We start from the raw sequence: 25,000 nt of genomic DNA, 5'->3' as shown, positions 1-25,000 counted from the left end.
TGAAAATATTAGGATGAAGGAGATTGTGACAAGGGTTCAAGCGACACCTTCACTTTGGAAGACCTCCAAGAGACCTTCACAAAGTGACTGGAGCCTTACAAGTGCTTTGCAGCCAACTCTTCCGGAATGCACCTTGTATATGCACGCATGTGTGTGCGTGTGTGCCTACGATGGGTTTCTTTCAGTTTCCCTCTGCCGAATTCGCTCACAACATTTGGTCGGCTCGGAGTTATAGTACGAGAAGGCACCTACCCAAGGTTCCACGCAGTACGATTGAACCCAGAACTATGTGGTTAAAAGCAAACCTATTACCACACAGCCACACCAGTATAGTATGTTATCAAATATTCCTTATTTTCTGTGAGGGGTTATGCATTCCATACTTAGAGGGTTTTTCTTATATAACTTTTAAATCAGGAGGGAAGGCTCATATTCCACTTTAGTCAAGAAAGAACGGACTGCTTCCTGGAGGAAACAACGCCATACAGAACAATGTGAAGGCAGGTGACTTAATGAATAGGATATTGAATTCATCGTCGGATATCATGGTTTCGATTCTCATATCGAGTAATGCACTGTGTTCTTGACCAAAACACTTCATTTCCCATTGCTCCAGCCCACACTATATCAGTGATATATGACGAGTTGACCCGGCGGTCCACTGTACCTAGATGTATGTTGTTTTTTCTTTTGAATTTATTTTACCATTGTGTAATCAAGACTATATTATAATTATACGTAGCATTTACTTTACGGGATACGATTTGAAGAGGATTTCAGTACTATTTCTAATAACTCGAACAACCGTGTAGTAATTCTTTCATTGGCTCCATCTAGCTGTAAATAAGTACCGCAAAATGGTGTAGTTCACAGCTGCCAGATGTCGCTGCACTGTAAAAGCGACCGCTTGGCTTTCAAACAGTAAGCAAAAGGTTGGCTCCCATGAGAAACAGACGAGTCGCAAGTGCACACACGGGCGTTGAGTGTTCTATATCCAGTCAGAAGATATGAAAAAAAAGTATTTGTTTTCTGATGCATTTAGCCTGACCTACCCAATGAAATAACCATAAGGTATGCCTAAATATGTGTGAATGTTTGAGCACATCAAGTCTGCTAAATTGGGTTACATGTGCTGAATTGCGTTACATTTCAAGACCGCCTATTATTATTTATTTTTTTAGAGTACTGGGCTTTAATAATATGGTTGTGAGTTCGATTGACGGACCGGGCTGTGCATTGAGTTCTTGAGCAAGACTTTTTATTTCACGTTGCTCCAGTTCACTCAGCCGTAGAAATGTGTTACGACGTCACTGGTGCCAAGCTGTATTGGCCTTTGCCTTTTCCTTGGATAAACATTAGTGGCGTAGAGAGGGGAGACTGGTATGCATGGGCGATTGCTGGTCTTCCACAAACAAGCTTGCCTGGACGTGTGCCTCAAAGTGGAATTTTCTAGGTGCGATCCCATGGTCATTCGTGACTGAAAGGTGTCTTTACCCTTTATTCTATTTTGAGGACACTTTCAAAATTTATCAAGGAAGCTATGATCCGTTACTTTTCTATCTAATTTTAAAATATATGTTAATTATATATTTGATTAATTAATAAAATCTATTGGCTAATGAAGTGATCCTGAACAAGCTCTCTAGAATATAAAAGAAGTCAACTGAAACTTGAGGGTAGCAGTCAATGCATTCGGCTTACTCCCTCCCACTAAATTGCTAGACTTGTGCCAAAATTTCAAACCATTAATTACGCGTAAGCAGCAAAAGGTGGTCAACCTACGATAAAATGTTTAAACATTCTGGATAATTTATCCACAGGTTTGAATTTGGGCGAAAAAAATGAAACACGACAGAAATAAATTATATAAACTGTGCAATGCGATTTCACAAAGGAGGCATCTTCAGTCAAATATGGCAACTATTGCTGTTATAAACTTAATCACGCAACAAAATATCACAGTAGAGTTTTTTCTGGACTTTTATTTTCAGTACCAAAATAACAAAGTTAGAAACTACAGTTGCTTGATATGCAAGTTGTTCATGGTGCCAAACATTTAAGAGAACTTGTTGATAAAAGGAACACATTCGTCGTTAATTACAATCGATTTGAAACTGTATATAATAAAAATACACGGCTGAAAGAACAAATTAAAAACATAAATGATATCATCACCTTTTGATTTTCGATGAGTCAACAAGTATTATGAGTGAAAAGAATCAACAGTTATTACAAAAATAAATAAATAAATAAATAAATTGTATCACAATTTTTAAGGTTAGTTTCTGTAGCCATAACATACGAGTCGTAAAAATGTTGCTGAGCAATGTAAAGATTAATACTAAAAATAGTTTTGTTGTTGCAATTGCTGGAACTTCAAGCTTTTGGTGGCTTTAATAATTCTCTCTACTCGCATACGAAATTATATAATCCAAACTTGATTCTTGTAAACTGCATTTGCCAATTTCTTCATTTAGCAAGTTCTCATGCAGTAGAGTAATTTCCTTCTAACATTGTCTGTTAAATGAAACTTGCAAGTGTTCTGCACATCAACGCTGCCAAGAGAGTCTTACATGAAAATTGATGTGAGAAATCATTGTAAGCGATTCCCTCTTTCAGGTGTAAGATGGTGAGCGAGAAGTAACTGTAAAAATAAATCTTAGCCAGGGAGATGCATTAAAATTACATTTTGAAATGGCACTTTCTTGTTACGCTAAATATTATCCGAGGTAATTACATGCTACGTAATTAGATGCAACTAATGAACTTTATTTAACATTTATGAGAATTGTGCTGAATGAATGAAAATTTAATTTTCTGTTCCAAGCAAACTGGCGGATCACTGTTGTATTTAAGACGTTTTATAAATTTGCTTTTGACTTTAACTGATTTATCTAAAACTAGAAAAAAATGAGAATCAGTGGAGCGAATTATTGACGCACCTTTGGAAACATATTTTCCGGAGGAATCTCTACCAACGGTTTCGAATTTTTGGTGTAAAGAAGCAATAACGGTGAACTTGGATTCCCAGATTTCTCAGACTCGGCATTGGCTGTTGATAATGTGCCACTAAGTAATGCCACTGTTGAATTTGAAAGAATGTTTCCGAGTATAACTTCCAAAAACTAGACTATGAAATAATATTTGTTCACTTTTTATTTTCTTCAATTTTAAAACTAAAATTAAAATTTGAAAAACAAAATATTTGGTCTTAAGATATTCCTCCTTGTGAAGCCCTACTAAAATATGACTCAACTTGAAGTATAACTCAAACATTCACTAAATTGAGAAAGAAAAAGTAAAAAGGAGAATGAAATTCTTGTTGAATTAAAATTCTAATTACTATAAATAAGAATTCATATATGGTGTCACAATCTTTTCATGGGTGACTTGATCGATATGTGATTTTGCATTGTCGTACAAGGGTAACAGGTTTTTTACAATCGACCAATGATGAGTGCTTTTTATGCAAAAATTTGTGCTGTGCTTCCATTTGACAACAACATTGTTTTGCTTTTGGTTTCACTCTTCATGATTGACTACACCCATTCGAGTCTCATCAACCACAAAGTATAGCTTTTTATGTTTGAAATCCTGGTTTGGGGATGGATTCCCCTTTCTCATTGGGTATAGAACATTATCGTTTACGTTGAATATAATTATAGAAAACCCACTTTACATCATTTGTGATGATTCTACCCAGAAAATGTTCGGCAGCAAGTCTACTTTTCAAGGACGAGCAGAGGAAAACACTTTGATCAAGCAGAGAGGCAATCAGATGACGACGGATCCACTAACTTTAGACATTTCTCCTAGTTCATGAAGGTAATTTTATGATTGAAGTGTGACTTGATTTGAACTGTTTTGCTAATTTTCGTACAGTTTCTTTGTATTTTCAGTTTCGACATATCTTGATCATTTTGATCGAGGGGAATCTGCAAGAGAAAAATTTCCCCAGTGAAAGTGGCCAAGCCATCGATGGCCTGTCCGGACACTTAAAGCGTTATTTCTATAGACTTAACAAATATTTCTTGACTCTTCCATTGCTCGGCACTACATAGCAAGACAGATTTGGCGTTGCTGCTGAAAATTCTCAGCTTAATATAGAGCTTTTGCCTTTCAGACAGACTTTAAAATGTTGAATTTTTTACTTTCCTTCTCTAAGTTCCTCTTCCACGTCTTCTATTCTTCCTCCGCCTACAGACACCACACTTCCTAGATACAAGGAACTTTTCACTTCATTCAGTATATGATTTTCAACCATGATTAAATCAGGATCATCACTTGGAATTTACCGCATCTATATCTTTTCAGCGTTAACCCTCTAGCCGTTTTTCACTCCTATCGCTGTTATATTTAAATGACGTCTGAAAAGTCTAGTTTTTCTAATGACTGTTTCTGTATCCGTTCTATGTCTGTTCTTTTGGATTGAGCAAGCTTGACGCTTCTCCAAACTAATAGATCGTCAGCGATAATAGATATTCATGCCTTACTCTAAATCAACGATCGCATGAAACAGCTCTCAGGTTCAAGGAGAAAGATAACCAGAGCTCTTAAAGTAATGACAGAAGCAGCTGAGAAGAGTTGCAACTGGGTTTGGTCAAAAAGGAAAATAAATTTAAATCTCAGGAGGCATAATTCACCTTACAGCCAACTGGTGTCTCAGACCGAATGAGTCACGACGTCCAAGATAACTTCGCTCTGGGGCACTTTAACCACCCAGAATGGTTCATGGTGCAATGCAGACAGTAGCTTGATGTGGTTTCAGAAGAGTATCCATGAATTATGATCTGGCTGCGACCAGACCAGGCTCCTAAAAGCCGAAACATTTGCATGAGCTGGTAAGGCTTCTTCTCTGAAAACCTGCTCTTCATGTTCTCTCTAGAATTTCTCATTACCTTTATGTTGTCAGCATATACAATGTTTTGTTGGGGGTTTTTTTAGATCATTTTAACGCAGGGAAATTATACGTTTTCAAAGAATTTCTTTAAATTTTATTTCTTTAAAATAATGGCTACATTATGATATTATTCCGAAATATTTTGCGCAAAATATTTTTATTAATATAAGAAATTATTTGAATATTCCCGAGAATTTTTTTTTATTCATTCGACATTTTCCGATGAACTCTGGTATTTTAAACGAATTGTGTTTCATCGTTTGCTATAGGGAATACTATTTGAAAATTTCTAATTAACTCGGATTTTCCCCCAATGAAATAATGTCATAGAAATAATTGAATAGAAGAAATACACACATCGTTTGTTTCTAAAACATTTTACAAGAAATATTTTTTTTAGTTTAAGATTCAGTATTGCTCTGCGTAAATACTGTTAACTAAATGCTAGGCGTGACTGTGTAGTAGTAAGACACTTGTTTCTTAACCACATGGTTCGGATTCAGTCCCACTGTGACAGCTTGGGCAAGTGTCTTCTACTATAGCCTTGGGCCGGCCAAATCCTTGTGAGTGGATTTGGTAGACGGAAACTGAAAACCAGTCGTATATATATGTATATATGTATGCGTGACTCTTTGTGTCTGTGTTTGGCCCCCAACCATCACTTGACAACTGATGTTGGTATGTTTACGTCCCCGTAACTCAACGGTTCAACAAAAGACACCGATAGAATAAGTATCAGGCTTACAAAGAATAAGTCCAGGGGTCGATTTCTTCAACAAAAAACTTTTCAAGGTGGTGCTCCAGCATGGCCGCAGTCAAATGACTGAAACAAGTAAAAGAACAAAAGAATATATATTTTTTATCGACATAGAAAAAACGGTGTAGTAAGAGTTCCATGTAAGAAATCCCTGGGTGGAATTGGAATATTCTTTGTAGATGTGCTCAACATTTGCTTATCCATGAGTGTTATCTATATGTAGCGTTCGGCCGAGCAAAAGGTATATAGTCCACAGATGAGATCCAATGATTCTCACTGTAGAAGACATTTAGTAGTGCTTGCTCTATACTATAACCTCAAATTTAATAATTCTGACTCTTCCAATGAAAAGGAACTGCTCACTCTTCGTAAACTATCTTTTCTTCTCTCACTATTCTTTTGTCTTACTACCCCCCCCCCCCCATAACCCCACCAACCTTCCTATTTCCCCATCTAATATAGCTATCTCTCCACATTCAATCATTCCATCTTTGAACGTCTCTGTATTAAGATCTGAAATGTATGCTCTTCTCTACCCAGACAACAGAGGCTCCCCTCATCCAATGCTGATTGTATCCATTACGGCCACATATTGAGATGAATCACATCTACCAACATTATTATGGATCTCTGAACCCCAAGAAACAGCTGCTGAACTTATAATACCTTTCTTCCACGCTTTAATTTTCTCTGTTGTTTGTACTCTTTGTAAGCTGGAGCTATTAATATAAATATCCGTCTATTCATACTTACATTTGAAAGTCTCTACCTTTAGCTTTCTCTCATTTTGCGTGTATACATATATACACCTAAACAATTTATATCTAATATATTTAATATAATTAATGTACCTAATTTATTTATCTGCATAATTGTCTCTCCCTCCATCTCTCTCTATATATATGTGTGTGTGTGTGTGTGTGTGTGTGTGTGTGTGTGTGTGTGTGTGTGTGTGTGCGTGTATATATATATATATATATATATATATATATATATATATATATATATACATATATATATATATATATATATATATATATATATATATATATATACACACACGCACACATATATATATATATTTGAAAAAAGAAGAAAAAATTACTTCACTAGTAATTCTAATCAGTTTAATTTATTATTTTTATTTTTTTAATAATATAAATTTTACGCTTTAGTTTGTAGATCTAATTAGCTCTTTGTTAACTTGGGTGGGGAGATTTTTTTTTTTAATTCCTTGTTAACTTTTCTGGAGAATATTCTCGCATTCGTTATCAAACGAAATCTTTATTTTCTTTCGCGTATTTGAAAAGAGAATTCTTTCTCAAAACATCATAGGATTTTAGCTGGAAGGTCGTGTCTGTGGCCTTCTTCATACAAAATCTTGCTTCTCATGAGTTGCATATTAATCGATGGCAATAATACCAAAAAAAAAAAACGAGCTTTCAATTAACAATCACACTTTATTCTTCGGCTAAATAAAATTATACAGCAAACCAGATTAAAACATCTTGATGAATGTGGGCTGTAGAAAATCATTCAGAGTTGGCTTTTCAACTCAGTCGAACTTGGTTACACGTGCTTTAACAGGAACAAAAATAATGTAACGTAGCTTCCTGAAAACAGACTCTTCCCTCTCCTAAAATGAAAAACTTCATGTTATTTGTGAAGTATATTTGCCATCTAAATGTGGATGACCCATAAGGGACGATGCTACTGTAGTTTATAGCCCCAGGAAGACATTTCCAACTGGTTATTGACATACCTTGCTCTATCAGTATTTGCAAAGGGAAATTATCGTTGCAAATATACTTCACGATTTCGTGCTGCTACTGTTTATATCTCGCTCAGAGATTTATTATTTCATGTTATTTATTAACAAAATATTGCTCAAACGAACATTTAGAATTTGCCGCGTTTAGTGGCCTATTGTGCAACGCGATTGGATACGCACTCCGTAGTATCCCGCGTAAAACTAGACCAAATCAAATACCTGACTCGACTAAGTATTTCAACGCCACATGACTGGTCACATGACCAATCATTAGAGACTTACGCGTAGAGCCCTTTTCAGGGTACTTAAGTCTAAACATGCAATTATGAAATTTAGTCTTGCTACAGAATCATTGTTTTCATTTATATTGCCTAATTTATCGCCTGCATTGCTCAGTCTTTTTGTTTTTTTTCAACATTTCTATCGAATATATCTCTGTTTAATTTTGATCTGTTGGTTGATTTCTCCGATCACGCTTTACAGCGTATAGAGGGAGAGAGAGAGCAAAAGAGAGATAGTGAGGTGGGGTTAACATGAGAAGTGCAGGATAAGTACATATACTAGATTTTGTGGTAGGTAATGAATAAGGAAACGCTATACTCACAACAAGAGAACAGGTTCAATCAGAAACAGGACTAGAAGGAGTAGGTGGTTGTAATTGTAGTAGATCTGCAATAGTTAATGTATATCATAATGAATATTTTCCATTGATGCTTTGTAAGTAAACTATTCGCTAACAGAATAAGTTGGGTTTTTTTTCTTTCATTAATCTCTATGGTATTCGCCAACTTAAGAATTTACAGCAAACTATCCCCCAAAAATATATCATTACAATAGCTTCTATAATATGAATACACTCATGCCACCAAGAGTTAAATCAGGAAATAATTATATGAATAATTCAACTTTTATCGAACAATCCAAGGTAGTCAAAGTATATTTCCAGTTTCCAAGCCATATGGCAGTTGGTATTTATAATTCTATAAAATAAATCATCACAAGTGAAATAACAATTAATAAGAGATAAGTAAATATTTTCATTAAATCAAAGCAAAGTATGAAAACGGCATTTCTCCACAAATGAAGCAACAGATAAGAGATTAGTGACTATTTTCATTAACTTCGGTAAAAGAAAACTATAAAGAGCAAGTCTCCACAAATGAAGCAACAATTATAAAGAGATTAGTAAATATTTTCATTAACTCGTTTGATATGTTCGTCCTAGCGGTATGTAACTTTGATTTTGTTATAGCGTATTAAGTCTACTTACGTTAACACCGTTAATCAGTTATTAGATTTGCTTTGTAAATTTTAGAATTGCCTTAAAATTAGTGGTACATAGGAAAGCATAAATGCGTTATTCAAATTATAAAACGATTAAGCTTATATGAATTGCGATAACAATCTCTTGACTATATTTTCTTCTTTTACTGTGTTATCTCAAGAGCGTTGCTTAAAGAATAAGGGGAAAATAAAATAAATTTTACAAAATTATGTGTATTAGTTGGTATTTGCTTGAGTTTTGCGAGCGCAGTTATTCCTCTTGGTGAAAGGACAGTCACTCAGCTTGCATTATGTACATTATTGACCACCATAATGTTGCATTATTGCCCGGCGTGTTAACGATTCTGCCGGCTCACCGCCTTAGTTATACTTCAAATATAAGTTGATTACATCGATTCCAGTACTCAACTGTTACTTGTTCTATCGACCCCGAGAGGAAGAAAGGCAAAGTAGACCTTGACGAATTTGAACTCAGAACGGAAAGATGAACGAAATACCTCTGAGCATTTCGCCCGGCATACTTAGGATTCTGCCAGTTCGCCGACTTAGTTAAACTTCACATATCTAACCTCTACCATCGGTGAACTCATCCAATCGGTCAAAACAGGCAACCTTCTCCCGTATTAGTGCGATTTAACGAAAGTTTATTATACATAATACTGTATTAATAATAAGTTTTAAATGAAATTTTGCGGAGAACCGTTTTCAGCGTGTTGGTTACCTTTATGTTGATGGAATTATTTTTTTTCTTTCGGAAGGAGACAGTTTCCGTGCTTTTTGGCCATTCAATAATTTTCTGCACACAAAAAAAAAACCCAAACAAACAAAAAAACAAAACAAAGCAAACCAAAAACAAAAACAACATCCACCCCCACCACCACCACCTGAAATTATCTCGATTGGTATTATTATCAATATGAATTTGGAAAACACGATGAAGATATTTTCAAGTTTTTGTTCTAAAATAGAAGTTGAAAGTATTTGAATGATATTCAGCAATACACCATACTTGAGTGTTATCATATGACGGGTGGTAAGTTTGGAAATGTACTTTTGCTACCAGAGGTAATATCAGGAAATATGGCATATATAAAATAACAATAGTTGTACTTTTAACTTTTGTCGAATTTCATGGTGCTTATAGAAAATTATGAAATGAATACTCATTTTCAAAAGAAATATATTCATTACCTAAAAATTAGATAAAGCAATATTCTCAATATATATGAATATAAACCTCGTGTTGATTTTTACTCCATCACTCTCACCACACATACACACACACACACACACACACACACACACACACACACACACACACACGGTGTGTGTATATGTGAGCGTATGTTATGAAGCGCAATATGCGTTCTCATTCGCATCTCTCATGTTAACTCTCTCTGCATTTCTTTTGTTCTTTCTCCCCCTTCACCCATACGATGTAAAGAGTGACTCGAGAAATGAATTAACCAACTTGTATTTCGGTTATTATTATAAAGAGATTTTCACCTCTAACATCAATATGTTGTGAAATGATTATTGGTAAATGATTAGAAAAGTGTGATCTCTTATTTTTCAACAAAGAACAAGGAAAAATAAAATAAAGAAAAAATCCAATTACTATTTTTTAAAAGTACATCAACGTAATGGTAACTGCGTTCGCGAAGTCGTATTTCTACCAAATTTTATGAAAAGTACATAAAAAAGAAAAAACATCGGAGAATGTGACATAGAATCATAGTTATACATCAAATATCGATTTCAAATTTTGGCATAAGGGATAAGTTGATTAATCGACGCCAGTGCTCAACTGGTATTTATTTTAGCGACCCCGAAGGAATGAAAAGCAAAGTCGACCTGGGTGGAATGTACATAATGTACATTATTGACCACCGAGTCAACTTTTTCTTTCATCCTTTTGGATTAAACTCTGTCCTTTATTTTCTTGCTTTGTAATCTTTGTTAGAAATAATCATTCACACAATGGCAAAAGAAAGTCGAGCGAGTGATCACCAAATCGGAATTAGGTTATATTTCAATCTCACACGACTTACATACATACTTAGACGTATGTATGTATGTAAGTATGTATGTATGTATGTATGTACGTACATTTGTGTGAACACACACATTTGACCCTGAGTATGTACATGGAACAGGTATTTCAGTTGATCGAACAACTGAATCCTCGTTGTCAAATGGCGGAGATCCACCATATACACAGGCACAGGCTCGCGCACACACATACACATGCACATGCGCACATACATGTTCAGAGGCATATACTTCTATGAGGGTGCTGGAATTGCAGATTCATTTGCGTTGGAATAAAAGTGTTGCAGTCTTTATCTGATTATGGCGGCGAGCTGGCAGAATCGTTAGCACGCCAGGGACAATAATTAGCGGCAATTCGTCTGACTATACGTTCTAAGTTCAAATGCCGCAGGGTACACTTTGCCTTTCATTTTTTCGAAATCGATAAAATAAGTACCAGTTGAACACTGAGGTCGGTGTCATCGATTTACCCACCCTCCTCCAAAACTGCTGGTTTCGTGCTAAAAATTCAAACCAGTATTTGTTCTGGATCTTTACGTTCTGAGTTCAAATCCTGCTGAGGTCAACATCACCTTTCATCTCTCCGGGGTTCACTAAAATAATTCCAATCAAGAACTGGGGTCAATTTAACCAACTGCCGTCTTGTGCCAGAATACAATTGAATACCACGGTAATAGTGGAGCCCAAACCATCGTACTACCATCGCTCCCCCTCCCCCAGCTTATAGTACACTGTTCTAATGCGCTATATTCACACTGTGTAACATGATTGTTGGCCTTGGGTAGTAACTGCTATTTCCATAGAAAGTACGAAAACTGGCTAATATTTCCTTCAAAGTACGAAAACTGGCTAATATTTCCTTCAAATTCTGCTTTTAAAAATCCCTCTCAACACATGGCTATCATGCTTCCCCACTACTCCTGCTCATGATCAGAGATGCACATATTGTCGGCCACTAAAGGACTTGCTCAAGTGGTTAAGGTCAAGCACGTGACAAACAAAACTGTGATATTCAACAGAATATTTGCTATAACGATAGTTCTGCTTCAGCAACTCAGCGCTGAATCTGTCTGAAATGTAATGGAAAATAGGTCAGTTTCAAAACATTGATGCCCCGGTGACAGAAGCAAAGTTTGAAAGGAACAGTAGTCATTTCTTTTGGTTTCTAGATAAAAGCAATTAGGAAATAACACTTACTGACCATGAACAAAAGCAAATTTTTAGAACACGACACACACACACACACACACACACACACACACACACATACACACTTGAACGTAAGAGAATACACTCACTCATACATATACACTTAATATCGCGCACATACACATATAGACAAACACACACACACTAACACACAAACGCACACACATATGCTCACATACAACACTCACATACTCACATTCGTTCGCTTATTCACTCACTGACTGTTGCACAATCGCACGCTCACTCACTCACTCGTTCACTCACTCACTCACCTTCACTTTTCTTGCCAGCACTCTCACTCGCTCGCTCGCTCACTTTTTCTCTTTCTCTCTCTCCCTCCCTCCCCCCTCTCTCTAATACTGTCACTCTCCCACACATACACAGAGATGCACATACAAAGACTAGCACCCATGCCTATTAATGCTCCATATCCTTCTCGCTTATTTAAGGCGGGGACAGGATTTGGTTTGAAGAGCGTTTTTATTTCTCAGAATCCGAATGATAACGCATAAGTTTCATCGCTGGCTCTTCATTGAAGCTGCCTTTTGTATAAACTGCTTTCTTCTTCAAACGCATTTACTAAAGAAACGACAAACTTGTTCTCTAGGAAACGACAATCCAAGTTTTCTTGTTATGTATACATGTTCACCTGTATGTGTTGCGGAGTCTTTCAACGAATTTAATTATCGTTCTTTGAAACGCTTTATTTTGTGTTCCTCAATAAATAGGGGACAATTTTCCTTTGAAACAAGTTTAATTAAAGACAACATTATTTTCGAGTTTGATCTTTTATATTAAGGATTTTATTATTCCATTATGTTTAGTATGCGACAATAGCTTTCCGAAATCCATTAATCCATTAACATTTTAGGATCTTCTTGGTCTTATCATCAGTAAGAAATGTTGCCAATGATGGCGATGCATATATATATATATATATATATATATATATATATATATGTGTGTGTGTGTGTGTGTGTGTATGTATGTATGTATGTATGTATTCTTAAAATAATAGTATTCCGTACACGCACACGCATACACATAAAGACATACAAATAAACACTCATTGGTTCTTCAAGCCACGGACTTAGTCACGTTCATGTACCCATACGTATTTTCATTAACTCTAAAATGAGTTGAAAATCTTTCATCGTGCAGTTTTTGTCAGTCGTGCTTGGTGTTTGCTGTTGATAAGCTCCACTGCAAGCTCGAACAGATTCACTTGAACGCAAGAGAATACTTCACACAACATCATCTATTAAGAAGCTTTGAAGCCAGTTCTTTTGAAAACTTTAACGATTGAACTTAACAACCTAACACTTCGATATTTGCATCATCAGTTCACAGTATTAACAGTATTAATTTCTGTATTGGATAGTAAAAGACTGATTTTAAGAAAACAAGTTTTTTGGGGGGTGGGGGGTCTAAGAACTTTGGAAGCTCAATTATAGTTTTATCTTCATTCACCTTTCACTTAAATATTTTATCTTGTCATTTCAGCTCTTACAATTTCCTTTTATCATCTTGAACATTACTAACCCTATTGCGTAAATGCCACAAACGATTTTCGAGATGTATATGCACTCATGTGTAAGCATGCAGAATTGTTTTATATATATGTATGTATGTATGTATGTATGTACACACACATATATTCACACATACGCACATATGAATAAACGACTAATATTTCTATGAACACACACACTTATATAAATACTTACCTAATGTAAACGCGCACTTATGTAATTGTTTTATATATTTGTATATACACTGGTATGAGAATTATCCCGAGTCAATGAACCAATTATCTTTCTTTGTTTCGCCCTGTTTACCCTGGTGTTCGTCTTCCCTTCAAAGGCAATATGGTGTCTGTGGAGTGATAAAGCTTTCTCTATAGCCTTACGCAAATAAGAATGGGAATGTGCTTACTGAAGTGAAAAGAATATAAACGGTTCTTTGGTTTTTATCATTTTTTTTCTTTTGTTGTTCTCTTATGTAATATAATCACTAGTTTGCTTTGCTATGTATTCGATAGGGTTATGCCTTCAAACTTTAAAAACGTTGTACCTTGTCAAATGTTGTACCTTGCCTCTTATAAAAAATATTTGAATGTTAGTTTTAAATTCTGGCTTATGTGTGGGTCTTGACATCTAGCATTCAGAAGCCGTGCGCAGGCATAAATGTATAAATCAGTATTTCTCGTATTGCGATGGTAGTTTTGACCTGTTTATATGCATTTCACAAGCACCCTTGCTACAATAACCTGTTTCTTGTGTTGTATATGGGCTTTTGATAGTAATGCCTTTCAGTAGCATTAGTTCTGTCATTTACAACAATCCTTCAAGATTTCTTTTTGGACTACCACAAAGGGAGTAACTATGGATTCTGAAGCATTTATTCAACGTAAAGAGTTGTAACAATTTTTTTTGTGTGTGTGTGTGTTGGAACCTAATTAATTTGCTACATTAATAGGAGAGGAATTCATGCAATACAATTAATGGAAACAGTAAGATGAAATATCGTAATATGACATGCAAGAAAAATGTTTCTTCGAAATTCAATACTCAGACAAGTTTTTACCTATCAAATAAATATTCAGATGCAATGTCATGTCTTCTTTAATATCCTCGATCGAATATGACGCCGAAGGAATACTTATATAGAAAGTGTAATTCAAACTCGACCCAAAACACTCTAAAATTGATGAGATGGGGGAACGTCACTGCGTCTCGGGCGAAATTGGCGACTTTATTGACTGTATTTATAGGCTGTGTTCACGGAAAGTTCCAGACAGGCTACCGAACTATCACGTGAACAACAACCATTCATTGGATAAAATCTCGGTTGCGCACATGATCAAACTATGATTGAATTGTGATTTGAGATTCGTATGTTGCAGAATGCAGGATCGAATCCAATGCTAGTCATATTTCGGAATATTTCGGATTAGTGATCTTTTTTCCGTCCTAGTTCTTCTTTTCAACAATTTTCCAGGGAATTCCAAGTAACAAAATATTTCATTGAAAACTGCATCTTTCGATCCTGCTTTTTTTTTATTGTTGTTTTTTTAAGTGGAGTAGGGAGAATTAATGGAGGGAGGATTGAGAGCTTTGTAGTGGTAACAGATACCTACTTATTACAATTTGATTAATATCAAAGGTCTTTTTTTTTTTAACCATACCCAGTCAGCTGAACGCTGATATATCTAAGATCTCGAAATGTGTTCTTAAATGACCCATACTAACTAACTGAACCGACTTTGCAGAGTTCCTGATTTATGTGTGTGTGTGTGTGTGTGTGTGTGTGTGTGTGTGTGTGTGTGTGTGTGTGGTGCGTGTGTGGTGCGTGTGTGTGTAAATTTAAAAAGAATTTCGGGAACTTTTTGGAAGGTTAAGATTAAGAGTTAAGGTATTAATTCATGTTTGTTTCATTGAGTTTAACTAGAATTGCTAAAAATTAATTCAAATTATGAGTGTGTGTATGTTTGTGTGTGGGGGACTAATATTAGGGTGTTAGACTCACTATCACAAGGTCGTAGGTTCAATTCCTGGACCGAACACGTGTCTTTGCGTAAGTCACACATTCCACAAAGCGATTCTTGTCTAGCCAACGGTAGAGAATATCTGCCAAGTACTGTTTTCTCTTCCCCTAAATGTCACATCCTGGTTGCGCCACTTGGTCAAGGATGAGATGTCTGAGAGGATGTCTATATGTGTGTGTGTGTGAGAGAGAGAGAGAGAGAGAGAGAGAGAGAGAGAGAAAGAGTATGTGTGTGTATATGTGTGTATGTGAAGACTCGTGACTTATAGTAGCTATGATTTAGTGTGTGTGTGTGTGTGTGTGTGTTTCACTGATATACATCGACGAAATATGAAAATATCGGCGATGTAACCGAAAACACGGGCAGCCTTCGAAGTTTCTTGTGAAATTTGTTTTGCACCGGTTTGCACAATTTCTCTTATCTCTCACTCTCAGCATTAGAAATACTGTGAGCCATTGATGGGTTCATTGGAAGCCTACATCCAATGAAGCTCTTCTTCAGCAATTGCCATAATTAACATTCTCTCTCTCTCTCTCTCTCTCTCTCTCTCTCTCTCTCTCTCTCTCTCTCTCTCTCTCTCTCTCTCTCTCTCTCTCTCTCTCTCTCTTTGGGTTAAAGATTTCGGAAATGGCAATATCATCTGAGTATACGAAACTGATGCAGTACTGGACACGAAACAATATAGTTCTAAACTACCCAGAGCTATATGAATCAACGGAGAAACTTCTATGAGCTCTCTCAATCGGCTAGAAATAGCAACCAAAATATACCTCATCCCGATTATCTTTAAAACTTAAAGGTAAAAAAAAAAGCGTTTAATAATACAGTTCGGGTTACGCAGTTCTTGAAAATAACGCGTCTGGAAGGGCTTTAATCACAAGTTTGCATAATTAGGGTTGTTCTGAAGCAAACAAGCAAAGTAACAATCCCTATAGCCAGACTAAATGCTGGTCTAAAATACATTTTATATATTTTTTCCCATTGTTCCGTCTTGTGAAATCTTAGTACATCCCCTCGCAGCTTAATTTAAACTCTAACCTCTCATCCACATGCGTGTTGTCTCTCCCTTTTCACATATTTGTCGCTACTCTAATGGTTTCTGCTCCTCTTACCTGGCTGGTCTCGTACCCCGCTCACTTGAACATTGTCAACTCCTCGTCTCTCTCCCTCTCAACCCCTTTGTTGCATCCAATGCCACGACCCATGCACTAACCACATTTTTCGGTACTTCCTCCTCAGAACACAACCTTCTGAAGTCTACTCCCTACTCACGTGTTTCCTGTTTATTCTCTTATCCTTCTTATTCTGTCTTTCTCACTCCATCCCTCACTTCCTTCATTTAACCTCGTTGTCATATACATTGTGTCTTCATTTCCAAACATCCTATTCCACTCACCAGCCTATCATCACTCTACTTGATGTTGTTGTTGGCACTCCGTCGCTTACGACGTCGAGCGTTCCAGTTGATCCGATCAACGGAACAGCCTGCTCGTGAAATTAACGTGCAAGTGGCTGAGCACTCCACAAACACGTGTACCCATAACGTAGTTTTCGGGGATATTCAGCGTGACACAGTGTGACAAGGCTGACCCTTTGAATTACAGGCACAACAGAAACAGGAAGTAAGAGTGAGAGAAAGTTGTGGTGAAAGAGTACAGCAGGGTTCGCCACCATCCCCTGCCAGAGCCTCGTGGAGCTTTAAGGTGTTTTCGCTCAATAAACACTCACAACGCCCGGTCTGGGAATCAAAACCGCGATCCTATGACCACGAGTCCGCTGCCCTAACCACTGGGTCATTGCGCCTCCACATTCTACTTGATACCTATCATATAATAAACAGGTGTCTTATTTGGTATCATATATCTTTTAGTTCTTTCTTTGATATCTCAGTTCTTTTTACTATACGATTTTTCTCTATCTTCATTATAGGTGTCTCCTTCTGAAATCTTCTCTTTGCTCATGTCTTTCCTGCAAACATCGACCTGGTACAGTTTAAAGCGGAGCTTTAACGGCATCAAGCTCACTGGTCTCAGGCGGCCTAAGAAAGGTCATGGCATCATGGGTTCTGGACTCTTTCTTCAGACTCAGCAAGAAAAAGAATTATAGATGCTAAAAATGCGAGAAGAGAATGAATTTATTTGAAATATACTGAATGGATTATTTTATTTATTAATTTTTTTTTTTTTCACTTGACATCTTATTTCGATAACACTTTCTGAAGTGAATGGAATAAATGGTTAAGATAAGCAGAGGAGAAGCGAAGAAGAAACACAGAGATAAATAAAGATTAGGGTGACAGTGAGAAAGAGGAAGAAAAGAATATACATTTTATTCTCTTGATTCTAAGGAATCAACAGCGTTTATATTGTGACGATATTAATAATAAAGTTCCATTCGGTTAAATTCGAAATAATAATATTGCCGTATTTAATGAAGAGAATAGAGGAATAAATAAATATAAAAATTATTTCTAAAAAAATATGAGATTGGAAGAAATAAACGAAACTTTATTCCCTACATTCATAGAAATGAAAAACGTTTGTTTCCTTGATCTTAAAGAATAAAAACATTTATTCGATGACAATTTCTATGATAATAATAATAATAATAATAATAATAATAATAATAATAATAATAATAATAATAATAATAATAATAATGATTATATTGATGACGACATCGGCGACGACGATGGTGGTGATGATGATGATGATGATAACTGTTCTTCCTAAATTCAAAACAATATTCTCGAATTTAATGTCATGAAATTGAAAATCTTGTTAATATAGAATCACTGAAGCAGATGAATGTTTAATTTTATTACAAAAAAAAAAAAAAACTCAAACATGTACATGCTCACACTCACACACACATATATATGAATGTATGTGTATGTGCGTGCGTACGTACGTATGTATGCATGTATGCATGTATGTATGTATGCACTATATGGCTCTATGTGTTTCTATCTGTGTTGGCGTGCTTTATAGTGATCTGGTTTGACAACTGACGACGAAACTAACAGGATGCTGATGATGGCAGCAGCAATGGAGTGCAGCTTGTGGTGGCGAGTAAGGAATAAACCACCAACAACACCAACAACAACAACAATGCCAACTTCAACTTTGTATTGTAAGGCAAAACCTCTACGATAACAATGGAAGAATTTATTCAGATGTAGAGTAGAGGAATTATAGGAAGATAGCAAGAACGGTAGCAGCGAGGGAATGGTTCTGTGGTTATTGACTGTTCTGGCAACGGTGACACCAGTATAGATGGCGACAACTAAGTTGACCTCACAGAGATCTAATAGAGCTGAAACATCTACAATCGTCTAATTAGCTTAGTCTTTTCCAATCATTCTGTACCTATGGACCCCTGTGGTTCCTATTTTACTCCGGCGGACGCTCATAGCCATTCAATGTTTTAAAAAATCCTATTATATTTTTATAATTAAATATTATTAGAAATTATAATAATTAAACTGTTGAAATATTTTGTTTATTACAGCAGTATAAGCAATTTATTGCAGATAAATTTCAACAACAAAATATCATATGAACCCCAAGGGTTATGTGGACCTCGACTGAGAACCACTGGTCTAAATGAATAATACATTAATTACTGAATTAATGAGCTTTTTTGCTTAAGAGTGTATATATAATTAGATTTCTCATATATTAAATATATTAACACAAACTACAAATTTTAACGCATAAGGCGTCTCTAAATAATTAACCTCACTGATATCGCTTATTGTGTGTGTGTGTGTGTGTGTGTGTGTGTGTGTGTGTGTGTGTGTGTGTGTGTGTGTGTGTGTGTGTGTGTGTGTGTGTGTGTGTGTGTGCGCCCGTGCGCACGTGTTTGTGTGTGCATAGATACATACAAATGAGTGGGTATTGAAACTTTCCTGGCTTTAAGGGTATCGCAAAAGGTCTGGTTAGAGTCCCAACCTTCAGAGTTCTTTTGCAGGGCTAAGAAAAACTGAAGGACTGCTGTAATAAGTGTGTGAATCTTAGAGTGGAATATGTTGAATAAAATCATAATTAACTGATCCTCCTGTATCTTCATTTACCCAAAGCCAGGAACTTTTCAGCCCCCGCCCCTCGTATATGTATTAATCATTAGCGACGGAAGCGACATTAAAACCAAAAAGTAATCTTTATATCCAATGTAACATACACATCTTGTTAGAACTCCGAATATGCGTTATTAGCATTGAGAGATCCTCTCATATGGGCGCCTAATGTATAAAAGCACACACATAGATCGTAGCAGACGAGAGTCGACTGTCATGGGCAACGGAATTCGAATATTAAGTTTCAATGAGCCTGCTGGCTGTTTGCGACACCAGTAACTGAAAAGCAGCGAGATCTGGCTGGCAATCGGTGACTGATGATTTTCGGTCGATTGAAATCAATTGACATGAGAGTTCCGGTACCCACGACAGACGATTCTCGTCTGCTATGAGCTATGTGTGTGCTTCTATGCACCAAGCGCTTATGTATGTATACTGATTAATCCAGTTTCGCAGGTATAATTGGGAAGTATCCAATGTAATAAATATACAATAAATTGTTTTGTTTATATTTGTACAATTACAGAATCTTGTCGAACCATGTTACTTATAATTTCAAAAATACTCAAACATTGAGATCTAAGACGGTAGTATTTAACTGATATTTGGTGAAGTACTCCACAAAGTTGATTATCTCTGATATATGTAAGCTGGATTTATAATGATTATATAAATATGTATGTGCAGATCTGTATGTTTTGTTTTATGTATGTATTCTCATGCATATATTTGCATATCTAGACATGCTCGTATATATTTAAATCATAAACTTCTGGAAAGTTTTACAGATTTTTACAGTTCCAGTGATAGATTAGATCTGTAATCTTCGAATTAGCTTTCTCCTTTTTGGTTTTGAGAAGCCTAATTTCTCAAGATTGGTATTTAGGCAGTGTGTTACATAACCCTGGGCCCCAATAATTACAGGTCTAAACCTGAACTTGTAATCTGGATAGAGTAACTGCAGATTTCTCAATATTTCAGCATAGACATCCTCTTTTTCACTGATCTTCATTCAGCTTTATGTTAACATTCACAGAGCAGCTAATTTCCACAACTATACACAGTTTCTCTTCTTATCCCAAATCATTATCTCAGATTTGTTGTGCTTACATTTTAGTGAGGTCTTCACTGGGACATTCCACCAGTACTCCTTTTTATAATGAGTGGCTATGGCTTCTACCATACTGTGCATTCTTACTTCTTTGTGTGTAATTATAAGGTATATACAAATGTAGAACGGCATTAGCTGTAACATTTCGTTTCAGAAAAATTCTCTTAAGCTGCTTTGTATGTTAAAAACATATAACTCGCTGAGAATGTTTTCAGCGGATCGTCAGAGACTTGTGTTTCGACTTGATTTGGTCTCCTCAGTGACATAAACTTTCGGACTGCCTGAGCTAACTCGAATCCTCGTCCCGATATAGAAATCAATAAACAAAGCTTTCACTGATTTGTGCGAAGCTGAATATAGATTAAAATAACGGTGTGTATACAACATATAAAATATCCATATACACGTAGATCTTGTATATACCCTACTTAAGACAGTAGGGCGTAACTTGAACGATGTTTGGTTATTTCTGGTAGGTCAAATGATTACATAGAGGCCCTTCATTGAATCGACTGAGATTATGAATTAGGTAAATCTAAGATATATTTTTCAAATTAAAATGCAAACAAAATATGGATAAAAAAGAAACAAACATAAAGATTCGTTTGAATTTTAGCAAAATATTTATTGATCAGAAAAAAATTCAATATTTAATATAATATTCATTATCTTTTGTATGTGGTCTATGGCTTGTAAGCCAGCATTAAAATCGTCCCATGCATGTGAGCAGCACTCAAATTTAGATATCAATTAATTAGATTTAACCAAATTAATGTTATAAATTAATTAATACCGATTAGCTGCATATTTTTTTATTCGGACGAGACTTTCTGAAAACACTGTAGCAAGATTATATTCTTTTATATCAAATTTTAAAATAAATATGAATAATTTTTTGTTCTTATTTATGTCCTGTGTGTATACAGCTGTATGCGTGTGTGTGAGTGTATATGTGTGGGCGTGTGTTGTATGTTTAGTGTATACGCACGGGTGTATGTCTGTGTATAAATATAAATCTATATGAAAACATCAGTAATTATATAATTTATTAGGTGCACGCAATGAATCATTATCGGTTTGGCAGTTACCTACATATTCACGATCAGTATGTTTACGTTCGAATCTGCGAGAACGTATTAAGAATGAATAGGATACGTTGTCATTTGGATTCTCGTTGTTCTGCGAGCATCTCATGAATTACTATCTCTTTAGTAAACATCGCAAGTATCAGTAGATAATTTGTTTGCTGATTTCTGCAAACAAGATCCAAATCTCGTATTTAAATTCATTGTTCTGATGTAGCTTTGACTGAAGAGACAAACAATGAGGTCGAAACACCTCATCAATGAATCGTATGTGTTATGAACACACAGAAGCTAAAAAGAGATCTCCGATGATGAAATACAACAGCAATCAGCATGTTCACGTTCGAATCTCCCAGAACGTAGAAAGAATGAATAAATATGTTAGTGATGTAATTGTATAATTATATGACTATATAATAATTAAATACATTAATGCTATAATAATTATATAAGCTATTCGTAATTTTTATTTTATGTCTTATGCTTCTAGCCAGAAGCAAATACTTAGAGCCGTCTTATTAACTCCAGAAAAAAAAGGGATTGTTTGTTTGTTTGTTTGTTTTATATACTTAATCTCATGTTAATTCAGGAGAATTCTTGATTTCATAATATAATCTTCCTTGATGGGTGTTCAATTGCTTTTCTCTTCAATCTCCACACGAAAATAGATGCAAAGCAGCAAGGATTTATCTTGTCTAATGGCTAGGCCACCATATGTGTGCATGCATGCGTGCGTGTGTGTATGCATGCGTGTGTGTGTGTGTGTGTGTGTGTGTGTGTGTGTGTATGCGTGTATGGGAAGTGAGACAGAAAAGGAGAAAAAGGAGGTGGTATGAGAAGAGAGGGCTATAACCGTATGCCTGGGTAGATGGGAATAAATTTAACTGTTTCGGAGAGACAGATTACATTGTAATAGCAGCGGGAGAGACACAGACAGGCAGCACATCTATGAGGCAGTGGTGTAGCAGTAGAAAAGGAGGTAGACAGAAGATAATATCTCTGTGAGATGATTGCGTGGCAGTGGTAGAAGAATTAGAGACGAGAAACAGTTTATCTTTGGATTCGTGATGTAATAGCGGAAGAAGAAACAGAGAGAGGAAGTTTACAGGTCAGTGGTGTTGTAGCTATAGAAGAATGTGTTGGCACTCCGTCGCTTACGACGTCGAGGGTTCCAGTTGATCCGATCAACGGAACAGCCTGCTCGTGAAATTAACGTGCAAGTGGCTGAGCTCTCCACAGACACGTGTACCCTTAACGTAGTTCTCGGGGAGATTCAGCGTGACACAGTGTGACAAGGCTGACCCTTTGAATTACAGGCACAACAGAAACAGGAAGTAAGAGTGAGAGAAAGTTGTGGTGGAAGAGTACAGCCGGAGCCTCGTAGAGCTTAAGGTGTTTTCGCTCAATAAACACTCACAACGCCCGGTCTGGGAATCGAAACCGCGATCCTATGACCGCGAGTCTGCTGCCCTAACCACTGGGCCATTGCGTCTCCACAATAGAAGAATAGTATGAAGAAACAGCACCTTTCTGGACCAGTGGTTGATGTCTATTGATACAATTGGTCGAAAAACCATTGTGTATGAAACATCATTCCTTATATATGACTGGTACTGCAATGTAGACCGTAATTTTGTCATGTAAATAGCAAATTGATCGAATCTGAAATATTTTCTGGCTCTGACTTAACTGTCCAGTATTTATAATGTCGCTTTGTCAACGAGAGATCAGAGATTGATTTCTAGCAAGTATAGTATAAGGACTTTGAAGGTTGATTCATTAGAGATATCGCTTTGAGGTGTAATTAACCATCTCTATCATTTCTTAATGACTAGATTTTTGACAGGACGAGACATGTCACTTTGTGAAGTCTCAAACAGAGAGGCAGACTTGTTCATGACTAGATTCTGTTCATGACTAGATTCTGTTCATGACTAGATTCTGTTCATGACTGACTAGAGACATCAAGATGACCAACTAGATGTCACAGGTCTCCAATATCAGGGTTAACCTGAGGTCAATCATTTGGAAGGAATACTGAAATAGGTGATATGAATACCAGTAATCTCCATTTTGCTAAGGTAAATTTAAAAGAACAATATAGGAAAAATTTAGCAATGAAAGAAAACGTCATGGTTAACTGCGAAAAGAATCAGTATAATGTTGATCTGAAAAAAAAAAAGAAGCAACAAATAGAGAAATGGTAATGAAGAGCCTCAAATTAGCCATGGATTTAAGATATTTCAGAACAATATCAGAAGATGTGAGATCAAAGACATAAAATGGCGGAATAAACCCAGTTGCAGGGGCTTTAGTAAAACTAGACCAGTCTGGTAAAATCAAAAGATTACAATAACAAGGAGAACTAAGCTTTTATGAGCAATAATAATTTCAATTGCACTTTATGGGTGCAAATCATGGATGTTGAATGTTGAAAGTGAGAAAGAGATAAAAGATTATGACCTTTGAAGTGTAATAGTATGAGGGGTCGTATTACATAAGGAGAGGGGGAAGATCGAACTAAAGAGTGTTAGGAAAGAAATTGTGGAGAAATTGTGGCGAACTAAAAAAAGACTCTTCAGTTAATTGTTAAAAGCGGAAATGGTTTGGTTAATTGTTAAAGGCGGAAGTAGTTTGGTTATGTAACGTGATATGATAACCGGAAGAATACGGTCGTATACTGAAAAACCACCGCCTTGCCTATCTCTAGTGAAAGGGAAACGAAGTATTACAAAGTGGATGGTTGACCAACATCAAGAATGAGAAAGGGAGGAAGACGGTGGAAAATTTGAGGTTGACTGATGACCAGGAAAGAAAGACAAATGAATCACGTATTTTGCTCTGCTCTGCACGTAGTATGCGCGTGCGCACATACACACAAACACATGTGTGTGGTTGTTCGATATTTCTTATTGTTTGTCTGTGCGTGTGTTTGTGTTCGTAGCATTTATGTTTACCACTATGTCGAATTTTACCCTTTAAAAAACCCTGTAACCTAGTGATTTGATAGATATCTATAAGACCAACACCAGATTTAAAATAAGTACTATGATCGATAAAATCGATTAAAATACCCGCTTAAAGACCATAATTGCCTAGTATGACGGCAATCCAATGACAAAAACCAGTTAAAGATTAAAATATATATACTACAAACAAAAAGGATATGTTTAACTCCTAACAATGTTCAGATATTTCAGGACTGT

At 36.1% G+C, this 25,000-nt stretch overlaps 1 protein-coding gene across 5 annotated transcripts in view; it reads right to left on the bottom strand.

The window, feature by feature from the left end:
- Positions 1 to 21,313: 21,313 nt before the first annotated feature.
- LOC106883406 (epidermal growth factor receptor kinase substrate 8) overlaps positions 21,314 to 25,000 on the bottom strand; it is a 258,007-nt gene continuing 254,320 nt past the window's right edge. For all 5 annotated transcript variants that reach the window (XM_089359693.1, XM_089359696.1, XM_089359694.1 and 2 more), the window contains one exon: positions 21,314 to 25,000. This exon is cut by the window's right edge and continues 149 nt beyond it. The gene's annotated coding sequence lies outside the window, so the exon portion shown is untranslated.

Source organism: Octopus bimaculoides, chromosome 11 (genome assembly GCF_046866305.1).
Source record: "Octopus bimaculoides isolate indiv1 chromosome 11, ASM4686630v1, whole genome shotgun sequence".
Lineage (NCBI taxonomy): Eukaryota > Metazoa > Mollusca > Cephalopoda > Octopoda > Octopodidae > Octopus > Octopus bimaculoides.
This window is presented reverse-complemented; position numbering and strand designations above follow the sequence as displayed.